Source organism: Callorhinus ursinus, unplaced genomic scaffold (genome assembly GCF_003265705.2).
Source record: "Callorhinus ursinus isolate GAN/ISIS: 27379988/994484 unplaced genomic scaffold, GSC_fseal_2.0 scaffold67, whole genome shotgun sequence".
Lineage (NCBI taxonomy): Eukaryota > Metazoa > Chordata > Mammalia > Carnivora > Otariidae > Callorhinus > Callorhinus ursinus.
In genome coordinates this window covers 4,016,501-4,023,176 of record NW_027397129.1, presented here as the reverse complement: position 1 = coordinate 4,023,176, position 6,676 = coordinate 4,016,501, and positions in this window count along the sequence as shown.

Here is a 6,676-nt window from a genome sequence, read left to right as displayed (position 1 = left end):
TTTTCCTTTTTGATGGGGTTTTTGTCTGGTTTTAGGAAACCAGGCCTCATAGAACGAGTTTGGAAGTTTCCTTCCATTTGTATTTTTTGAAACACCTTCAGTAGAATAGATATTTCTTCTTTTTTCAATTTTTTTATTATGTTCAGTTAGCCAACATACAGTACATCATCAGTTTTTGATGGTGTTCAATGATTCATTAGGTACATATAACATCCAGTGCTCATCACAACATGTGCCCTCCTTAATACCCATAGGTATTATTTCTTCTTAAAATGTTTGGTAGAATTCCCGTGGGAAGCCATCTGGCCATGGACTCTTGTTTTTGGGTTTTTTTTTTTTTTTTGGAGGTTTTTGATTACAGCTTCAATTTCCTTGCTGGTTTTGGGTCTGTTCAGTTTTTTTATTTCTTCCTGTTTCAGTTTTGGTAGTTCATAAATTTCCAGGAATGCATCCATTTCTTCCAGATTACTTAATTTGTTGGCATATAGTTGCTCCTAATATGTTCTTAAAATTGTCTGTATTTCCTTGGTTGGTCATGATCTCGCCTCTTTCATTCATGATTTTACTAATTTGGGTCATTTCTCTTTTCTTTTGGATATGTCTCACTAGGGGTTTATCAATCTTATTAATTCTTTCAAAGAACCAGCTTCTAGTTTTGTTGATCTGTTCTATTGTTCTGGTTTCTATTTCATTGATTTCTGCTCTAATCTTTATTATTTCTTTTCTCCTGCTTGGTTTAGACTTTATTTGCTGTTCTATTTCCATGTCCTTTAGGTGTAAAGTTACCTTGTGTATTTGAGATTTTTCTAATTTTTTGTGAAAGCTTGTATTGCAATGTACTTCTCTCTTAAGACTGTCTTTGCTGTATCCCAAAGGTTTTGAAGAGTTGCGTTTTCATTTTCCTTAATTTCCATGAATTTTTCTAATTCCTCTTTAATTGTCTGGTTTACCCATTCATTATTCAATAGGATGCTCTTTAACCTCCAAATGTTTGAGTTCCTTCCAGATTTCCTCTTGTGATTGAGTTCAAGTTTCAAAGCATTGTGGTCTGAACATATGCAGGGAATAATCCCAATCTTTTGGTACCCATTGAGACCTGATTTGTGACCCAGGATGTGATCTCTTCTAAAGAAAGTTCCATGTGCACTTGAGAAGAATGAGTATTCTGTTGTTTTAGGATGGAATGCTCTGTATATATCTGTGAAGTCCTTCTGGTCTAGTGTGTCATTCCAAGTCTTTTTTTTCCTTGTTTATCTTCTGCTTAGATGATTTGTCCATTGCTGTGAGTGGGGTTTGAAGTCTCCTACTATTATTGTATTATTATCTATGTGTTTCTCTAATTTGGTTATTAATTGGTTGATATCACTGATGCTCCCAAATTAGGGACATAAATATTTATAATTGTTAGAGCTTCTTCTTGGGTAGACCCTTTAAGTATGGTATAGTGTCCTTCTTCATCTCTTTCTACAGTCTTTGGTTTAAAATCTAATTTTTCTGTTATTAGGTTTGCTACACCAGCTTTCTTTTGAGGTCCGTTAGTATGATACATAATTCTCCACCCCCTCACTTTCAGTTTGGAGGTGTCTTTAGGTCTCAAGTGAGTCTCTTGTAGACAGCATATTGATGGGTCTTGCTCTTTTATCCAATCTGAAATCCTGTGTCTTTTGATTGGAGCATTTAGCCCATTTACATTCAGAGTAACTATTGAAATATATGAATTTGGTGCCATTGTACTACCTGTAAAGTCACTGTTTCTGTAGATTGTCTCTATTTCTTTCTGCTTTATGTTACTCTTGGGCTCTCTCTTCACTTGCTGGATCCCCCTTAATATTTCTTGCAGGGCTGGCTTAGTAGTCACATATTCTTTAAGTTTCTGCCTGTCCTGAAAGCTCTTTATTTCTACTTCCATTCTGAATGACAGCCTTGTTGGATAAAGTATTCTTGGCTGCATGTTCTTCTCATTTAGTACCCTGAATATATCATCCCAGCCTTCTCTGGCCTGCCAGGTTTCTGTGGGTAGGTCTGATGTTATTCTAATGTTCCTACATCTGTAGGTTAGGAAACTTTTGTCTCAAACTGCTTTCAGGATTTTCTCTTTTTCTCTAAAATTTGCAAGCTTCACTATTATATGTTGGGGTGTCAGTCTATTTTTATTGATTTTTCAATGGGTCCTCTCTACTGCTTGGACATGAATGTCTATTTCCTTCTCCAGGTTAGGGAAATTCTCAGCTATGATTTGTTCAAATATACCTTCTGGTCCTCTCTCCCTCTCTTCACCCTCAGGCACCCCAAAAATTCTTATGTTGGTTCGTTTTATGGCATCACTGATTTCTTGAAGCCTCTTTTCATGGTCTATCAGTTGTTTTTCTCTATTTTCCTTAGCTTCCGTCCTTTCCATCAACTTGTCTTCTATGTCACTTACTTTCTCTTCTGCCTCATTTACCCTAGATTTTAGAGCATCCAATTTAGACTGCATCTCAGTTAGAGCATTTTTAATTTCAGCCTGATTAGATCTCACTATGCACTAAGAAATTCTCTATGCTTTTTTTCAAGTCCAGGTGGTAACTTTATAATTGTTATCCTGAATTCCAGCTCTGACATTTTTACTTACATCCATAGTGATTACATCTGTGGCAGGCAGTACTACCTCTGGTTCTTTCTTTTGTTGTGAATTCCTTCTTCTAGTCATTTTGCCCAGAGAATACATGAATGAGTGAACAAAAACAAAAATATCAACCACAACCCAAACAAATCTGAAGAGATCAGGAACCAAAAATAAAAGGAAAAGGAATAGAAAAAAAAAGAAAAGAGAAAAAGGGAAAGAAAAAGAAAGAAAGAAAAAAAGGGGGGGGAGGAGGGAATATAATCTTACAGGGTTGACAAAACGAGGTGATCCATTTGGTCCTCTGTGTATTTTGGTCTCTATGTTAGAAGACACTAAATTGCAAAATTGTAAAGAAAGCAAAAAAAAAAAAAAGAATGGAGTGAAAGGAAGTGAAAAATGAAGAATATATAAAATGTAATGTAAAAAATGGAGGTTAAAGGGCGCCTGGGTGGCTCAGTTGGTTAAGCGACTGCCTTCAGCTCAGGTCATGATCCTGGAGTCCCGGGATCGAGTCCCACATCGGGCTTCCTGCTCGGCGGGGAGTCTGCTTCTCCCTCTGACCCTCTTCCCTCTCATGCTTTCTATCTCTCATTCTCTCTCTCTCTCAAATAAATAAATAAAATCTTTAAAAAAAAATGGAGGTTAAAAAAGACTTAAAATCAGAGTTGATAAAACAAGAAACTCGTTGAAAAAGAAAAAAATGAAAAAAAAGAAATGGAAAATGTAAACTGTTAGATAAACAAATAATGAGAAAAAACCTTGAATTCTATATACTATTTTCTCCTAGTGCTGGAATTTTGCAGTCCTGTGAGGTCCATAAACTTGCTGTTCACCGTTCTTCCAGCTGGTCTTCTGGAGGAGGGGCCTGTAGCACTGATTCTTAGGTGTCTTTTCCGGGGCAGAGTTGCACCTTCCCTTGCCATGAGGCCAGGCTCAATGTAAGCTGTTTTTGGTAGCCCTTTGTGGCTTTTGTTCCCTGATGGCTTTCCTTGCCTCTTTAGAGGATCAAAATAAAAATGGCCATCCCCAATCTCCAGCCCCAGAGCTGAAAGATCAGGGTCTCCTCTCTTCATTAAACCCTGAGGGATAAGCGGTCTTCACTTTTGTGTGTGCCAAACTGTAGACTCCTACAGTGCATGCCCACACTGATCCTCCTAGGGGAAGGTGGATGGTCTCGTGCTACTGTACTTTGTAGGACCTTGGTGTGGAGATCGTTTGCTGGATCATGCACTCACTCTTCCCCTCCCTGGGGGAAGGCAGAGGGCCATCCCATTCCTGTTTTTTGCAGGGCTCTTGCACTGAGAGCTGTCCTCCAATTGTGCACACAACCACTCTGCCCCTCATGGGGGGATAGCAGAGGGTCCCTGACTTCCAGTCCTGTGCATGGTCCCCAGGCAGAGAGTGGTCACCCGATCAGGCCCTGGCTTGGGGTTTATGGTGAACTGAGCTGAGAGCCCCCTCCTAGGCTCGCTGACCATAACCAGTTTCCCTGCTCCAATGCATGGGAACCCTACCAACTCAGGCACCCTTGTTATTTCTGTGACTCTGGAGAGCCTGAGACCACACTGTCCCACCGAGAATTCTGCCCTTTTCACCACCTGAGCACCTTTCAGGTAGGGATGTCTCTCACTAGAGCAGATTTCTAAAGGTTATGATTTTGTCTTCTGGGACTATATCACTTTCTGGTAGCCGGCTTACAGAGGGTCCTTCCTCCTGCTGTTTATCTTCAGATATCTCCACTTAGATTCACTTCTCCACACCTCTTATCTTGCAAAAAAGTGGTCTCTTTTCTACTTGTAGATTTCCAGATATTCTTTTCTTGCATCTCAGGTTGAATTCATGGGTGTTCAGAATGGTTTGATAGCTATCTAGCTAAATTCAAGGGACCAGATGAAACAAGGTCCCCTATTCTTTTGCTGTCTTGCTTCCTCCAGTAGGGTTTTTACTATTTTAATCCTTCATGGCAATCCTGAGATGAGAATGTGTCTGATAGCTTCCCTAGAAATGTCACCTAAAGGGGTTAATACTTATGTTAATTTGGTGCTACTAGAACATGCAGGTAGCTGAAGACTCACGTGAGGGAAAATTAATTTTCAAGGAGGGAAACATTTTTATAATCTAGAACTCAAGGTGATATAGACAAACTTCCTTTGCTGGTAGGGTTTATTTTTTTCTAGTCCCTCTTTCCCTTAAGGTGTAGATTATAGAAGATCTTGACTTTTTAAGAGAACCCTCAGTTTCAAATTCTCATTTCTCACAGATCCAAGGCTTATCTGTCCTTCTGTGGCCATTAAACTGAAAGTCCCATTGATGGAGAACAGCAGATACTCTTAGATCAAATGAAGTGTAAATGTAGTCATTCATTTAGTCAACAAATATTTATTAAATGCTTCCTATGCCAAACGGTATTATAGGCACTAGACATATAGCAGTTAATACAACAAAGTCCATGCCCTCATGAAATTTATGTTTACTACTCCTGTTTTGCTATTAAGAAAAAGAAGTATCAAAAACTTAGAAATTAAATGATAGAATAGCTATTTTCCCATTCAGTGTCATATTGGAGCATTGAATAAAGGGCCTACCCAAGGATTATTTAATTACATAGGGGAAGGTGCTTGGTTTGACATACTCTTTACTATTGACTAGGACCCAGAATCTGAAAATTTAGATGTTAACTTGGGTTTTGTCTAGTAGGTGTGCAATTGATTTCTATCAGGTAAAAATAAAATAATGACCTTAAAGATTATGGTCTTACTGGCTTATGGGACATTAGTCAATTCTGTGTCTAATTTAACAAACCTTTCAGTATGTCTTTCCTATTGGACTATAAAACTCCTATTCCTGTAATTTTCCTTTGACACAACTTTACTATACTGTTTATTCCCTTGTTAATGAATTAAATAAATCTTTGATACATCCTCACTTCACATTTATTTGTAGGCAAATCATGTGCATAGCTTTTTATAAATCATAGATTCACAAGACCCTAACCATTTCCTTTATTGCAAGTTCTGATACATATAAAAGTATGTTGTATTTTATCCAACATTATTTGATGTTTAAAAGTAGGAGGTTTTCTGTTTTTCTAATCCTCCATATCTCTAGAAAAGTAACACACCTCCTCTCTGTGCTTCTAGCACATTGGCCTTCTTTTAGTTCTACAAAGCTTTACATTTCTCTTCCCTCCAGCACTTTACAGAAGATTATTCTTTCCCTGAAATTCCTCCATTTCCTTTTGCTTGGTTAACTATTACTTTTCCTTCAAATCCCAAAAGTTATTTCCTTAGGAATGTTTCCTTGACTATTATTAGCCAGCCCCTAAAAATTATTTCAGGTCCTTCTACTATAGGATTTTTTTCTTTTAGGATCATGTACAGTTTCTTCACAGGCACTTACCAAAATTTTAATTTATTAAGTAATTTGTTGTTTGACGTCTGTCTCTCCACACAAGATTGTAATACAGCTTCAGATAAATAAAAATAGGGACGGTGTCAGTTTTCTCACAATTTTGTTTTCAGGTCTTATCACAACTCTTTGTTAGGTACTACTTTGTTAGTACCTCTTTATTAGGAATTTAATGAATTAACAAATCTTCATTATATCCTTTCAACCCAGGTGACCCAATCATGCCCATGAATTCAACTAACATCTATGTTGATAATTTCTAAACATGTATTTATAGGTTATACCTAATTTCTTAGTTCCAAGTTCATATTTCCATTTGCCTCTTAAAGACCTGTAGCTGAATGTAGTATAGATACTTCAAACTCAACTGATTCAAAACTGAGTCCACTGTCTCTTCCTACAGATCTGTTTCTGCTTTTCTATTTCTTATTTTATTATCATCTATATGGTTATCAACATTGGAACCTCAGAATCAACTTTTATGCCTACTTTTCTTTCACTAGCTATGCAAAATTAGTCACTAAACCTTGTCAACTCTACTTCTAAGAGTTTTGATCATACTTGTCCTTTTCCATTCAATTGCCACTCTCTTAGTTTCGTTCTTCATTTTCTCTTATTGAACTATTCAAATTGTTCCCCTTTCTCTTTATCTGCCATCTACAA